The sequence below is a fragment of the Callithrix jacchus genome, chromosome 7, assembly GCF_049354715.1.
Source record: "Callithrix jacchus isolate 240 chromosome 7, calJac240_pri, whole genome shotgun sequence".
Lineage (NCBI taxonomy): Eukaryota > Metazoa > Chordata > Mammalia > Primates > Cebidae > Callithrix > Callithrix jacchus.
In genome coordinates this window covers 96731504-96745536 of record NC_133508.1, presented here as the reverse complement: position 1 = coordinate 96745536, position 14033 = coordinate 96731504, and the positions used below count along the sequence as shown (strand labels likewise).

The 14033-nt window shown below is 38.8% G+C and overlaps 1 protein-coding gene across 20 annotated transcripts in view; it reads right to left on the bottom strand.

Moving 5' to 3' along the window:
• FGGY (FGGY carbohydrate kinase domain containing) overlaps window positions 1-14033 on the bottom strand; it is a 439267-nt gene that overhangs the window by 67374 nt on the left and 357860 nt on the right. The gene's annotated exons all lie outside the window — the stretch shown is intronic.

The following is a 14033-nucleotide window of genomic DNA, read 5'->3' as shown; positions in this document are numbered from 1 at the left end:
GTTTATGAACTACCAATGTTCTGAAGAAAGAACTCTCCACCCACGTAGACAGGAGCCATCCCTCAGAGCCCTGGCTTCCCTCCTCCTAAAGGGGATGGCCACCGTGGAGAATTTTCCAGCATTAAGCAATGGTGTAGGTGTTTCGTTTCCTTTAGGTCCGCTGAGATATATCATCAGGAAATTGCCTCAGACTCTCAAGCTAGATATGCCTCCACCATTTGGCTACAAAAATCCTCAGAAGAGATGGAAGTCAACAGTTTTAGATGACCAGTTACATTCAAAGGTCCAGGGGGATAAAAGGTCTTTAACCAGAAAGGGCAAAAACAGACATGTACTGAGCAGATACCAAGTGCTGAAACATGGGAAATGTGAAACCTCACAATATCCCTTTGAAGTTGTGATTAGCTCCATTCTACAGAGAAATAAACTAAGGCTCAGAGCAGCAAAGTTATATCTCAAAGTCAAGTGGTAAGCAGAGGAAGCTGGGTATGATCCAACGCTCAGATGACTTCAGGTTACATGCTCAGTATCCAGCTCCTTGCTTGCCTGTGGCTGATCCTGAGGGAGTTTTAGAATTTCCCCATAATTAATGATGAAATTACTAAGAACGTCTTCAACAAACACAGAGACCTGCCAGCCTGGTGTATTCTGATCAAAGCTTTGCCTTGGGTAAAACACTTACCTCCTCAGTCCTTGGGCACTTTTTACTCTTGGGCACATAAAAGTCTAAAACATTTTCATTCTGAAAAACACAGCTTCAAGAAAAGAAATAATTTCAAGGGAACATTTCCAAGAAATCCTGATGTCATAAAGGAAGAAATTCACAGATGAAAGTTTATGAAGATTTAAAACTTGTACATATCATAAGCAAAGGTAGATGAGAAGGGACATACTATAAGAATGTCTTCAATATGTAATGACAGAAAAAGAATTGGTATGTAGAGTAGATAACTCCTCTAAATCAATGAGGAAAAAAAAAACAACCCTATAGGAAAATGAAGAAAAGATATTAATAGGCCATTAACAGAAAAGTGTTTGATGTGTACAAAGAGAATGTTCATTCTTACTAGTAATGGGGAAAGTCAAAGGAAAAGAACAATGAGCAGTCATTTTCTGCCCCAAAATTGGCAAAAGTATTAAACAACTGACAATATCCAGTATTGGCAAAGGCACAGGGACATCATTGGCAGGAATACAAATTGGGACAGCTTTTTTGGAGGACAGTTTGGCCACAGTTAACAAAATTTTAAATGCACAAATCCTTCCACTAGACATTCCACTTTTTTTTGTATTTTTCCTAAAGAAATTCTCATATTTGTATATAAAGAACCACACCAACAATGATCTTTGTGTCTCTGTTTGTAATAGCTAAACACTAGAAACTACCTAAAGGTCTAACAACAGGACATTGGTTAAACAGTTTTCTACATATGCAGATTCTGGAATTATTGTCAGTATGTAATAGACATGGGGCAGCTTTATATGTATTAATATACTTTAAAGTATCTTGTAAATTAAAAAAAGTTCATCTCTTTTTCATCCTCTACTATTTGAATAGTACAGTATTCTATTATACAATCTCTACTATGATCTGTATATGTGTGTGTGTATATATATATATATATATATATATGTCTGTGAATACATCAAAAAGATAAGACAGACATACAAAATGCAAAATAGTGATTACTTTTGGGATCAAGAGAGGTTTCTGCCTTTCACTTTTACTCTATATTCCTACATTGTTTGTGTTTTTACAAAGTGAGTATATTCCTGTCATTTTTCAATTATCTAAAGAAAAGCAAGCTGGTAACAGAGACAGAAACACTTGCTTTGTGCTGGGGGTTATCTGCTGTTCACCCAGGATTGAGAAATCCTCTGACTCAGTCCCAGGACTGGGCTCACTCTTCTGCTGACAGGAATGGTAAAGATGCTCAGCTGGAATCCATCTTACCCTCATTCTCTCCTGTTTCTGTAAGTGCTCACACATCTGAACATGTGCACACATATACACATTCCTGTCTAGTGCACATACTCAGAGAAACTACTGCGTAGGCTAGTTCAACAGCCTGAGAGCTTTTGAATCATGAACCAGAGAAATTCTTGTCATCTTGATAAAACACGTACACAATCACACTCCAATATAACTACAACAAAAATAACAAATTGTCAGGCCCCATAAGCAGAAGCCTTGATTTAAACCATAGAGTCCAATGAGCACACACTGGATGTGAAGCTCCTTAAATAATGGCTCTGCTAGCCTAAAACATATCAGATGTTCCTTTAGCCTTAGCTCACCCAAGACATAAACTATGTGTTCAGGGGAAAGCAAAGTCAAATGACTCATGACAGAGTTTGTTTTTAGTATGAATTATTTTTTCTGGCTCCTTGCTTTTAAAGACAGATCCTTTTCAGATGGGCTGAAGCAAGGACTGCTGGGAGCTGGGCTCACAAGACTAGCTTTCCTATTCTTCTGCAAGTTGGAAGGAGATGCCCAGGGAAGGAGAGTTAATTTCCCATTATGCTGAATCCCATGATGCACTGCTGCTTCTTTTTCCTTTCAGAACCGTGCAATGGCAGCTAGCTGGGTGAAATGGTGGAAAGAACCCTGGATTTGGAGTCTGAGACTGGAGCTCCAATTCCCACTTTGCCATTTACTAATTGTTTGATGCTGGGATGTCACATGACTTTTCTGTTCTGGGCTACAGTTTCCTTAAAGATGAAATGGGAATAGTAAGTATTGCAATGGCTTGTGGTGGGGGCTCAATGATTTAGTCTAAGCAAAGTGCCTGGCACATGGAAGGCACTTAGTAAGTAGTACTGGACAGAACCCCTCAGGACAGAGATGGTGTCCTATTTACTTTGGTATCCCTTGCGCTTGTCGGAGAACCAGACAGAAAATATCAGAGGAATAAAGGCAGCAATGAAGGGCTACAGGGATAATCATGACAAATAGTAATGTTCTTTGTATTTATCATGTGTCAGGTACTGTTCTAGCTGCTTTACATGAACTCATTAATTATTACAAACAACCCTCTGCGCAGAGGCTCCCTATGTGGAGTATAAGGAAAGGCAACATCTGGAATAGCCAACTTCTCAGATCACTTTAAAATAACAGACCTAAGTGGGGAAGGAGAGTATCAGCAGTGTGTTCAACATAGGTGGTGAAGAGCCAGAACCCTCCCAGGCATATAATAGATTAGAGCAGCTTCTTAAGGTACTCTGGAGGAGTGAATGCCCCAGGACAGAGCTGCCATCCAGGGACCATGAGGAAGCTGCCCAGCTGGTGCCCATATACATTCAATACCTCTCTCTCTTCAGCAGTCATAACTAAGATGAACACAAAATTCTAGAGTTGGTAGACACTAAATTTAGACATTGTCTAGCATAGTTCCACTTTACAGGTTTGAGGATGGCTAGTTGTTCAAGGTCACACCACAGGTAAGTGGTACAGCGGAAACTATAATCTGGTCCCTACTTTCCAAGCCATCTCTCCACCTCTGGCATCTAGACCACACTAAGAGCCTCTCTCTCTTCTATGTATATCCTTGACATTTTGACTTATTTTTTCATTCATTTGTTTATCCCGTAGCTCTCACCTAAGCAACATTCAGGATAAAAAGAAATATTTGTCATCAGCTATGTGCAGCTCCATTGATAAAACCATCCCTAGAATAAGATGAATGCCTAGCCTTTTATCCTAATAAATCACTGAATAATCTACTTGGCAAGCACATTTGTGATAAAGATATAGGTCTCCAATGAGTCTGCCTAGATAGAAATAATGGGCAGAATTTGGAATAGTGATTTCCTAGGGTTACTTACTAAAAATGCCTTTTGGCTTTCTGATATACTTTGGCTCTGTCTCTCCACCCAAATCGCATTTTGAAATGTGATCCCCAAGTGTTGAGGGAGGAACCTGGTGAGAGGTGATTGGATCATGGGGGCTGTTTCCGCTATGGTGCTCTCATGATGGTGAGGGAATTCTCATGAGAGCTAATGGTTTTAAAGTAGCAGTTCCCCCCTGCTCTCTCTCTCCTGCTGCCTTGTGAAAAAGGTGCCTGCTTCCCCTTCACCCTCCACCATAACTGTAAGTTTCCTGAGGCCTCATCAGCCATGCAGAACAGTGATTCAGTTAAACATCTTTTGTTTCTAAACTACCCAGTCTTAGGTAGCATCTTTATAGCAATGTGAAAACAGACTAATATAACCTCCATTTCATGAGTTGCTTCTGTAACATATGTGGAAAAAAAATCACTCACTGATTCATTCATTTATACATTCATGTACTCATTCATTCACATTGTCATCCAGTACACAGTTGAGTTCACCTCTGAGTTCATGAATCCTTTGTCCCCAAGGTTTAAAATTCTACACCCACTCTCTACCATCTCAGACCCTCCACACATACATACAACACATGCACACATGCACATACACAGACACACAAACACACACATTCACCTTTATTTACACCTCCAAGTCCTGACTGGACTCAACTGTCACTTCCTTTGGAACATTTTCCCTGCATCCCGAGAGCTGAAGCATAGCACGCTGTACTATACTATACTATTTTATGGTATTACTCTTCTGCAATACTGTTGAAAACTTGAGAGCAGGAGCTGTGTCTTTCTTGCTCAGAATCGTATCTGTGAACAGAGAGATGGGCCTAGTATGAGTGGTTGGCACACAGATGGCACTCAAGAAGTATCTATTGATAAAATGAATGGAAGAAAGAAAAATAACTGAAGAATGATTATTATATAAGCTCTGTCCTCAGTCAATTTCCAGTGTAATGGAAAAGCAGACATAAAAAAGAGTCATCATACTTGTGTGAAGCATATCTGAGGTCTGTTCTGTGCTGTGGGGCACTGAGGATGAACCGTGCTGGGATTCCACTTGTCTTATGTTCATCTTATCTGACTTTGCAAGATAAAAACATGTGGGGCTATGGGTATATATGGAAGATACTCAGCATATAACCTTTCTTAGGCTAATGCTCTTGCCTGTGTCCCTCTATCCCCAACACTCCTGGTGGATGACATCTCAGGACTTTGCCATTCCAAATCATTTCTTTGAATTCAGAGCCTAAGACAGAAAACACATGAGTGTTGGGAAGGAGAGGAAGAAAAAAGACAGAAGCCCCATAGTATCCTCCTTACTCAACACATTCTAGCCTCCCTGCTCTTTTTCACACATGTTCAATTTATTCTTGCCCCAGGGCCTTTGCACTTGCTGTCCTCTCTGTCATTCAGGGCTCATCACAAACATCCCTTCCTCAGGAGAGCCTCTCTTCGGCTCACACAGTCAGCCCTTCACACCCAGTCTGCCATTCCATTTTGCTCTCTGGTATCACTTTTCTTTCTTTTATAACATTTCTTGCTACCTGAAATCAATCTTACTTGTTGTATTGCTGTTTCTTAGGATATTCCCAACTAGAACGTAAGTTCTATGAGGGCAGGTGTTGCTGGACAAAGCTGGACACAATCAGTGAAGAAAGGAAACAGGTATCAGACAGGAAAGGAGACGTGCACACTCCAAAGGGAGAGAAGGCTAAAGAGACTAAGAAAAGTGACTTTGACTCCCATGCAGTTTAAGGAAAAATTAATAAGAGAAACTCTTATTGCACACTACCTATGATAAGCTCATGTTCTACTTTATTGAAGTTTCCTTTTTGGAACACATAAGTATTCTGTGAATGTGTGTAAAATTGGGATAATAGTAGCTCCTCTCCTATGGTGACTGAGTTAATTCATGCAAAGTGGTTAGAACAGTTCTTCACATATAAAAACATCAGTAAATGGTGCCTACTATCATTGTCATCATTATTATCTATACAGAGATAGGACAGACAGGTAAAACAGGTCTGTAAGAATTACGTGCATTGTAAATAATTATGTGCAAGCAAATATAGTGTATTTGCTTATTTTCAAAATGACACTTAGAATTTCTACAGTGTACAAAGTTAAACATGTGCCATCTATTTTGAACTTAAGTAGTACAAAAACAGTTTTATATGAATTGTTTATCAGTGTTTATGTAATCAAATAATTTTAATGTGTTTGTAATAGACACATTTATGATTGTTTTGATCAAGAATTTAAAAGTTTCAAGACATATAAACATGGAGAAGCATGTAAGGACTCTGAGAAGCTAGAAGAAATAATGGTATCAGTGGAGAGAACAAATAGGCTAAAAGTCTGAATGACAACTTCATGAGGGTGAATATGGATATAGATATTGAACAAGAAAAACAGAAGAAATGGAGATGTGAGAAGCAAGACATTAGCACAAGGACAACAAGACTAAGCGCTGCCTGCAGTCATCACTTCTCTGCAATCACTGTGGGAAATACCTGTTACAGAGGCAGGAACAGCAGGCAAACTGCTGCAAATAAGACCAATAATTAAACACATTAATAAATATTATGTTATTTTAATAACTTTAAAAATCTGCTAGAATACTGTATGTTACTCCAAGTTTGGCTAGTTCTTTATTTTTTTAAGAAACCCTCTTTTTATTTACCTCATTTTTATGTTTGCAGATTAGAAGCCTGGTAAATAAAACTGGAAACCTGCCTCGCCCAAAGTACCATTTACCTTCTTTCTCCATCAGCCCCAATGACCCACAAATACTTTGTCTATCCATGTCAAAGAGCAGAGGGATTGTTTTTGAAAGATATTTTAGCAGCCCATGCAATGTTCCCTGATGCCCCTAGGTGTCACTATTGCAAAACTAACAGAAGCCTGAACCGTCAAAAAGAAAAAGTACATTTAATATAAAACGCTTTCAATAACTATGCATAAGGCAGGCATCATTTAATACAGAAGCTACAAAGAATTTAGTATCTCTAAGAGAATTTTTAATTCCCTTTTAAATTCAAAGGCTCACCCCAAGAAGAAGAAAAATATCATTTTTTAGTCAGAAAAAAAAATCTCTGTACTGTTCTTTCTCCTAACATTTACACTGAGGGATTCAGCTGAAACTCATGATACTGAGAGTTCGTGGTATAACTTGTTTTATACTCAAGATTGGCTTGATAGTACAAAAGAACTAGCTTTCAGAGTAAAAATATAAGAGAGTGAATGAGGGCTGGCTGGAAGGAAAAATGCAGCTATGTTAGTTTGATATTCAACCAAAAGCTTTAATCGTATTAAACATATTTAAATATGGTTTTCATTTAGATTTGGCAGCTTGATTAATGGGGATGTATTAAGTAATACCTGGCTGCTAAGGGTATATTTAGGAATCAGTGCCACATAAAACATACATGTACAATTTGGTTTCATTATTATTTAAGGTTCTCTGTTCTCTTGGCTGTGGGCACACACATATTAAAAATTAAGTACACACACTCAGTGTATGCTCAGTGCTTTTAAAAGGCTTTCTCTTTAAACAGAAACATGAAATGGAAAAGGAACTCAGCTCTGGTGAAAGGTAATGGATTCATCCCTTTGGGGACAGCTGTCCTGTTTATCAAAAGAAAGGAGAGAGGTGGGTCAGAAGCGGAAAGAAAAAAAATATTCCCAAGTGGTCAGCAAAGAGAGATGCCCAACTTCAGAGAGGAGCTGAAATCAGTTTCTATATCCAGGCTTACTTCTTTGTCACAGTTGAGAGGTCGAATGAATGGTATGTTTAACCATGAGGCCACGGCAGAATTGAGATGCTGACTAATTCCCGGTGCATTATAGAAACGCTTTGATAACAGGGAGTTGAGGATGGGTGGGAGAGGTTGGGGGCGGGGGTGGGAAAAAACATCTGTAGTTTTTCAGGGCATAATGCTAGGTACTGATCAAGGGGTGAGAACTGAGGGGAGGGCATGGTTCTGACTATCTGGGAAGACAGAAAATTATGAGGTAAAGAACCACGTACCATAATAGAGTTCTCAGTGTTTTTGATGAAAAAAAAAATGATACAGATGATGTGTAGAATCTTATCAATAAATTAGCTTTCTCTCCTTTCAAATGACATGAGATTCCCTAATAATCTTTGGGCTGGAACAAGACATCTTAGAGTGGCCAAAATATCATATATCACATTACATTTGTAAACAACCCAATGGGACATGTAATAGTATTAATATTTTAACTTTGGAAACTATGCTGAAATCCAGAAAAATACAGAAAGCATCCCAGCACTCAGAAGAAAAAAAAAAAGCACACTTTTTTGATAAAAGTATTATTGTCTCTATGTAGTTTATAGAACTGAGGCTCAGAGAGTTTAATCACGTTACCCAAGATTACATAGTAAGTTTCAGAGGTAGGACTGGAACCCAAGGCTGTTATTTGAAAACCCACTTTTGAAATCTTTGATTCTCATGGCTTCTCTGTGATTGACTGAAGACTTGGGCAAAAGAAACAAAGAAAATTGGGGGTGGTGTGGAGGGGCACAGCAGTTCTATTTATCTCCCGTGTCACCTATTGTAAAAGACTGGAAGACAAGGGTCTGATTTCTTCTCAAACACTGCTTCCCATTGCTGCTATCATCCACAACTGAGCTATCTATTTCCACCACTGGAAAGAAGTCACAAAAATGTTAAGCACACCAAAGTCTTCCCAGTGATGATGGTTATAATCAGCAGACCACAGAGAACAAGCTATGTTGCATTAAGAATACAACAAAGAAGGAAGGAAATTCTGACACATGCTACAGCATGGATAAACCTCGAGAACATTATGCTAAGTGCAATCAGCCAGTCAACAAAAGGCAAATGCTGTATGATTCCACTTATATGAGGTATCTAGAGAGTAGTTAAATTCAGAGACAGAAAGTAGAATGGTGGTTGCCAGGGGCTGTGGGAGGGGCAATACAGAGTTATTGTTTAATGGGTACAGTTTCAGTTCTACAAGATGAAACAAGTTCTGGAGATGATGGTGGTGACGGTTGCACAATAATGTGAATGAACATAATACCACCAAACTGTACACTTAAAAATGGTTAAGAGGATACATTTTATGTTATGTATATTTAAAACAAACAAATGAATACAACCAGGACCACCTTCTCCAAGGGTCCTTTACAATTATTTACAATGTTCTCTTCTTTCCTGGCATAATATGAAGCATGACTTTTGACATTTTCAAATTTTTGGAAGTAAAGGTATTTTTGTGGTACTTTCTTGCCACTTCTCTGGAAAGCAGGCTATCTGGAGGTAGAGGTTGTTTTTATTTTTTTTCCATGTAATTTTATATTTGCATGTTTCATATGGATGCTAGTCCTGGTTTGATCAGCAATGAGTTGTCTGGCCATGCACAAAGCACTTCCCTCTCTGGGTCTCAACTTCCTCATCTGCAAAAGGAGGGTCTGTGTGGGATGATCTCTAAGGGCCCTTCCCATTCTCAGTTCAGATTCCTATTTTTCCAAATGCTAATAGTGTCTACACTCTTAGGTATACATTGCTTATTATTTATACTCATCAGATCCTTTTTGCAAGCCACTCATTTCAGAAATACCTCTACTTGCTGCACTTTTCCTGGGGGTTAGACAGAGAGAGGAAGGACACAGTGTGAGATAGGCAGATAAAAAGCAGACAACTGAAGGGTGTCTTGGAAGGAGCACTGGACTGGGAGTCTGATGCTATGAGGTTTGGTCCTGGGCCCTTGCCAATTGCTCACCACGTGAATCAGGAAGAAAGAAAGCATTTACTGGGGCCTTTTATGCATGAGGCACTTTTATATATATTATCGTATTATTTCACACATTTTAGTAATTCAGGTCCTATCTTCACAATTATTTTCTTTTCCCAAGTACTACCTATAGTATTTATTAGTCATAAAATATTTTTATAAATTCTGGAAAGAAAAAAAAAACTTTTCTTTCTTTTTAAAATTGTCTCAATCTATGCAAAAATGTTCATAAAACCCAGGTTTAATGTTAGTTACATTTTCTCTAATACCTACTAAAATGATTATTTAGCCATTAGAAAAAGTGTGTCTACAGACTGGATGCGGTGGCTAATGCCTATTAATCCCAGCATTTTAGGAGGCCAAGGCGGGTGGATCACAAGGTCAGGAGTTCAAGACCAGTCTGGCCAACATAGTGAAACCCCATCTCTACTAAAAATATAAAAAAATTAGCTGGGTGTGGTAGTGTGTGCCTGCAATCCCAGCTACTTGGGAGGCTGAGGCAGGAGAATTGTGTGAACCTGGGAGGCGGAGGTTGCAGTGAGCTGAGATCGTGCCATTACACTCCAGCCTGGGCAATAGTGCAATACTGTCTCAAAAAAAAAAAAGAAAAAGAAAGAAAGAAAGAAAAGGAGTGTTACAAACTAGTATGTAGAACGCTGAATGTCACTGGTGGGGTGTGTGTGTGCATTTTGGAAGATGCCACTGGATCTTAACTTTATCTCCATTTTTGGCTGCTAGTGCCCATAGAATTTACCAATTCACCCAATTTTGAACCAGCAGAACTCACAGCAATCTGCTGGTTCTTATATCTCTCATCATTAGAATGAATATGTTCTAGAAAGTTACATAAACAGAACTTCCAAGATTTTTAGAATTCATACATGGTAACACTTCCAAAATGACTTTGGAGACTAACCTTATAGGGTTAGAAAGTTTATTTTGCCAAGAAAAAGCTTGAAGTTTTCTTTTACAAGATATACATATACATATACATGTGTGTGTATGTATGTATATATATATATATATATTATAAACCCACAGGACTTCCTACATCAAACAGTTGGGAGGGGAATGTCTCAGGATAACATAAGTCATTTAAGAAAAAAAAAATTAGCTTAAGGAAGAACTCAACATTCTGCTCACTCCTCTGCATTTCTGACTAGTAAAAACTTCGTCATGGACCAGCCACTGTCCAGGCCCAGCACTGACTAACCATGGTTTAATGGGCTTTGGAGTCAGGCAGATCTGAAAGTCCTGGTTTTGTACTAACTACATGTACAGCGTTGGGAAACCACTTAACTCCCGTGAGCCTCAATTTCTCATTTGTAAACTGAAGATATTACTTATTGCTGTTAAGAGTAAATACAATAAATTTGTAAGATGCCCAGCACAGTGCCTGACTCATTGTGTAGAAACTCATTAGGTGGTAATGACCACTTAATAACTTTTTCCATTCTCATTGCATCTAGCAAGAAAGGCTGATATGAGGATACAATATGGAATGCATGGGCGAGTGTGCTACAAACTCCTATGTGTTGTACAGCTGTAACTCCTCCTTTGGGTCTCTGCTGAGAAGTTACTTTCCCAGGGAAACTTTCCTTGACCCATCAGGTTGGGTAAGAAGCCTCTGTCCCTGGTATCATGGCACCTGTCCTCTCCATCTTTTCCCTTGTCACTGCAATAAAATTGCTGGCCAACTTTTTCCTCTCCCCAGTAGCCCTATCAGAACTATCTTGCTTGTCACTGTTTCACCACTACCTAGCACATAGTCACTGCCACATACAGAACTCTTTCAATTTGTTAAATAGATATCTGAATTGATGGAAGGATTAGTAGGAGTTTTCAAACCTGTTTTGAGGTACTGTGCTTAATGCCTGACTGTCTTGGCTATGGGCTTACATCAGCATTTTTCCAATTTTGGTACTTGAAACTTAAGCAAAGTAAGATATTCCATGAAAAACTAATTCTTTGATCAGGTAAATTTGGGAAACACCATATTCTACATGGCTACCCAACCTAAGAGATTCAAGATGAATGTTTACATTTTAGTCTTAACAGATGTCTTGCGATAAAGACATCCAGTTGGAGCTGGGTACTGTGAAGTGCACCTACAGTCCCAGTTATCTGGAAAACTGAACAGGGAGGATTTCTTGAGCACAGGAGTTATAGTCCAGACTGGGAAACATGGTGAGACCTCATCTCTTTAAATAAGACACCTAGTTATCTTGAACATCTTAGCATTTTTCAAACTAATTCTTTCCAAAAATACTTTTTAATACATCAAAGAAGACTCAGAGAAATCCTGGCCCATAGAGACCTTGGTCTCTGATAAAATATTTCTCATGACTTCTATCAATTCTTTGTCCTGGTTCTCCCTTCCCAATGAAAACTGTATAGCCAAGGATCAGAGGTGGCATGCATACTGGGCTTGATGAAAAGGCTATGTAGACAATATAAAATTTGAGAAAACTGATAGATATGTGAACCAGTCCAGGAACTGACCAAACGTGTTTTGAAATCGACCATGGAGGTCCTCACTTATATCACATGGAGCTTCCACAGTTCTTTTTTATTTTGATTTTTTTGAAACAGGTTCTCACTCTGTTGTCCAGGCTGGAGTGCAGTAGCATAATATTGGCTCATTGCAACCTCTGCCTCCCAGGTTCAAGCAATCCTCCCACCTAAGCCTCCCAAGTAGCTGAGGCTACAGACACACACCACCACATTCATCTAATTTTTGTATTTTTTGTAGAGACAGGTTTTCACTATGTTGCCCAGGCTGGTCTCAAACTCCTGGGCTCAATCAATTCACCTGCCTCAGCCTCCCAAAGTATTGGGATTATAGGTGTGAGCCACTGAGCCTGGCCAGCTTTCACAGTTCTATGCACAAATATGATTTCAATTGCTCCTCCTCCTCTTCCTTCCTCTTTTTCACCTCCCTCTTCTTCTCCACCACCACTACCATTACCACCATTAACATGGATAACACACTGCCTGTGCCAGGCACTGTTCTAAATGTTCTCTCTATATTAACTTATTTAATCCTCACAACAACATTAGGAGGGAGGTGCCAGTGCCATCTCCATTTTACAAAGGGGTAACTGAAGTGCAGAGAGGTTAATTAAGCCACAAGTTTGTAAGATGAGTAGAACATTTTACCTATTTATACTAAGAAATTTTACTGACAGAAAACAGACTGAGCATGTAAGCGATGCGTCCAGACAAAACAGTCTGTAAACAGTCATGTCTGTCTTATTCCAGTGCAAGCTCTTTCTACCACATCAAGCTGTCTCTTGGTGTTAATAGTATATTTGTGAATTACTTTATAGTTTACTAAGCACTTGCACATCTTTTATTTCATTTAAACCTTCTCACAATGCTTACACAAATATCTATCTTTCAGATTGTGAGACTGAATCTCAGAGAGTTCCCATTACTGGTAATAATAATGATGATAAAATTAATAACTGTCTTCTACTTTTGATGAACTGACCTGCTTAGGGCAACAGAGCTCAGCACGGGCAGATGTGGGACTCAGACTCAAGTCTTCTGAGGCCAAGTCCAGAGTTTGTTCCACCCTTGGAAGATGGGTCTCTCTAATATGACTATAGCACGATTAGCCTAGCTGAGGCAGAGGAGAGAGGTTTACAGCATCAGCTTGGCATTCAGTCGGTGTGGCTTTTAAAGTGACTCAACATCTGCCATGAATTAGACTTCCTGTTGCCATGGTGATAGTTTATTATTGCTAGGCTGATAAGATGACCAATGCAAGAAGACTATCTTCCTCTTTTTCCCTCCAACTCTACAGCAAAGTTTCTCCCCACCTTTTTTTTTTTTTTTTTGGTCCTCTCATCTAACATAGTGGACCTTTTGCCATATGATAATGATATAGTAGTTCCTAAATTGGGAACCCTGTTGGACTCCTGATGATAATCTTTGGAGTTAATGAGAATTTTTTCCTTTTGCTTAAAACAGAGGATTTGTCAGACCAACTTTGGTTCAATTCAATTCATCTCTGACACTCATTAGCTCTCTGATCATGAACAAATTATGTAATTATCTTCCCTGGACCTTAGTTTTTCATTTGGACTAAGTGATAAGGAAGCCTAACTGGCAGTGTAATTTGGAGAATTTTCTGTAATAAATACAAAGATGTCAGCAATGTAGAGGGTAATCAAGAAATGACAGAAGTTATGATAATTAAAATAATAGTAGTGATTATTTATAAAGAGGTGAGATGAGACAGAGATTTAGAGTTGGGAGTTGGGGTCATTTACTTCTGTTCATGTACCAATAATTCTAATTTTTCCTTCCATTGAACCTTTTCTTTCCCTTTACAGCATTTAACCCAAGATATATTTATTTGTACTCTTTTTAACTGTCTCTTCCAGTCAACTGCAGACATGT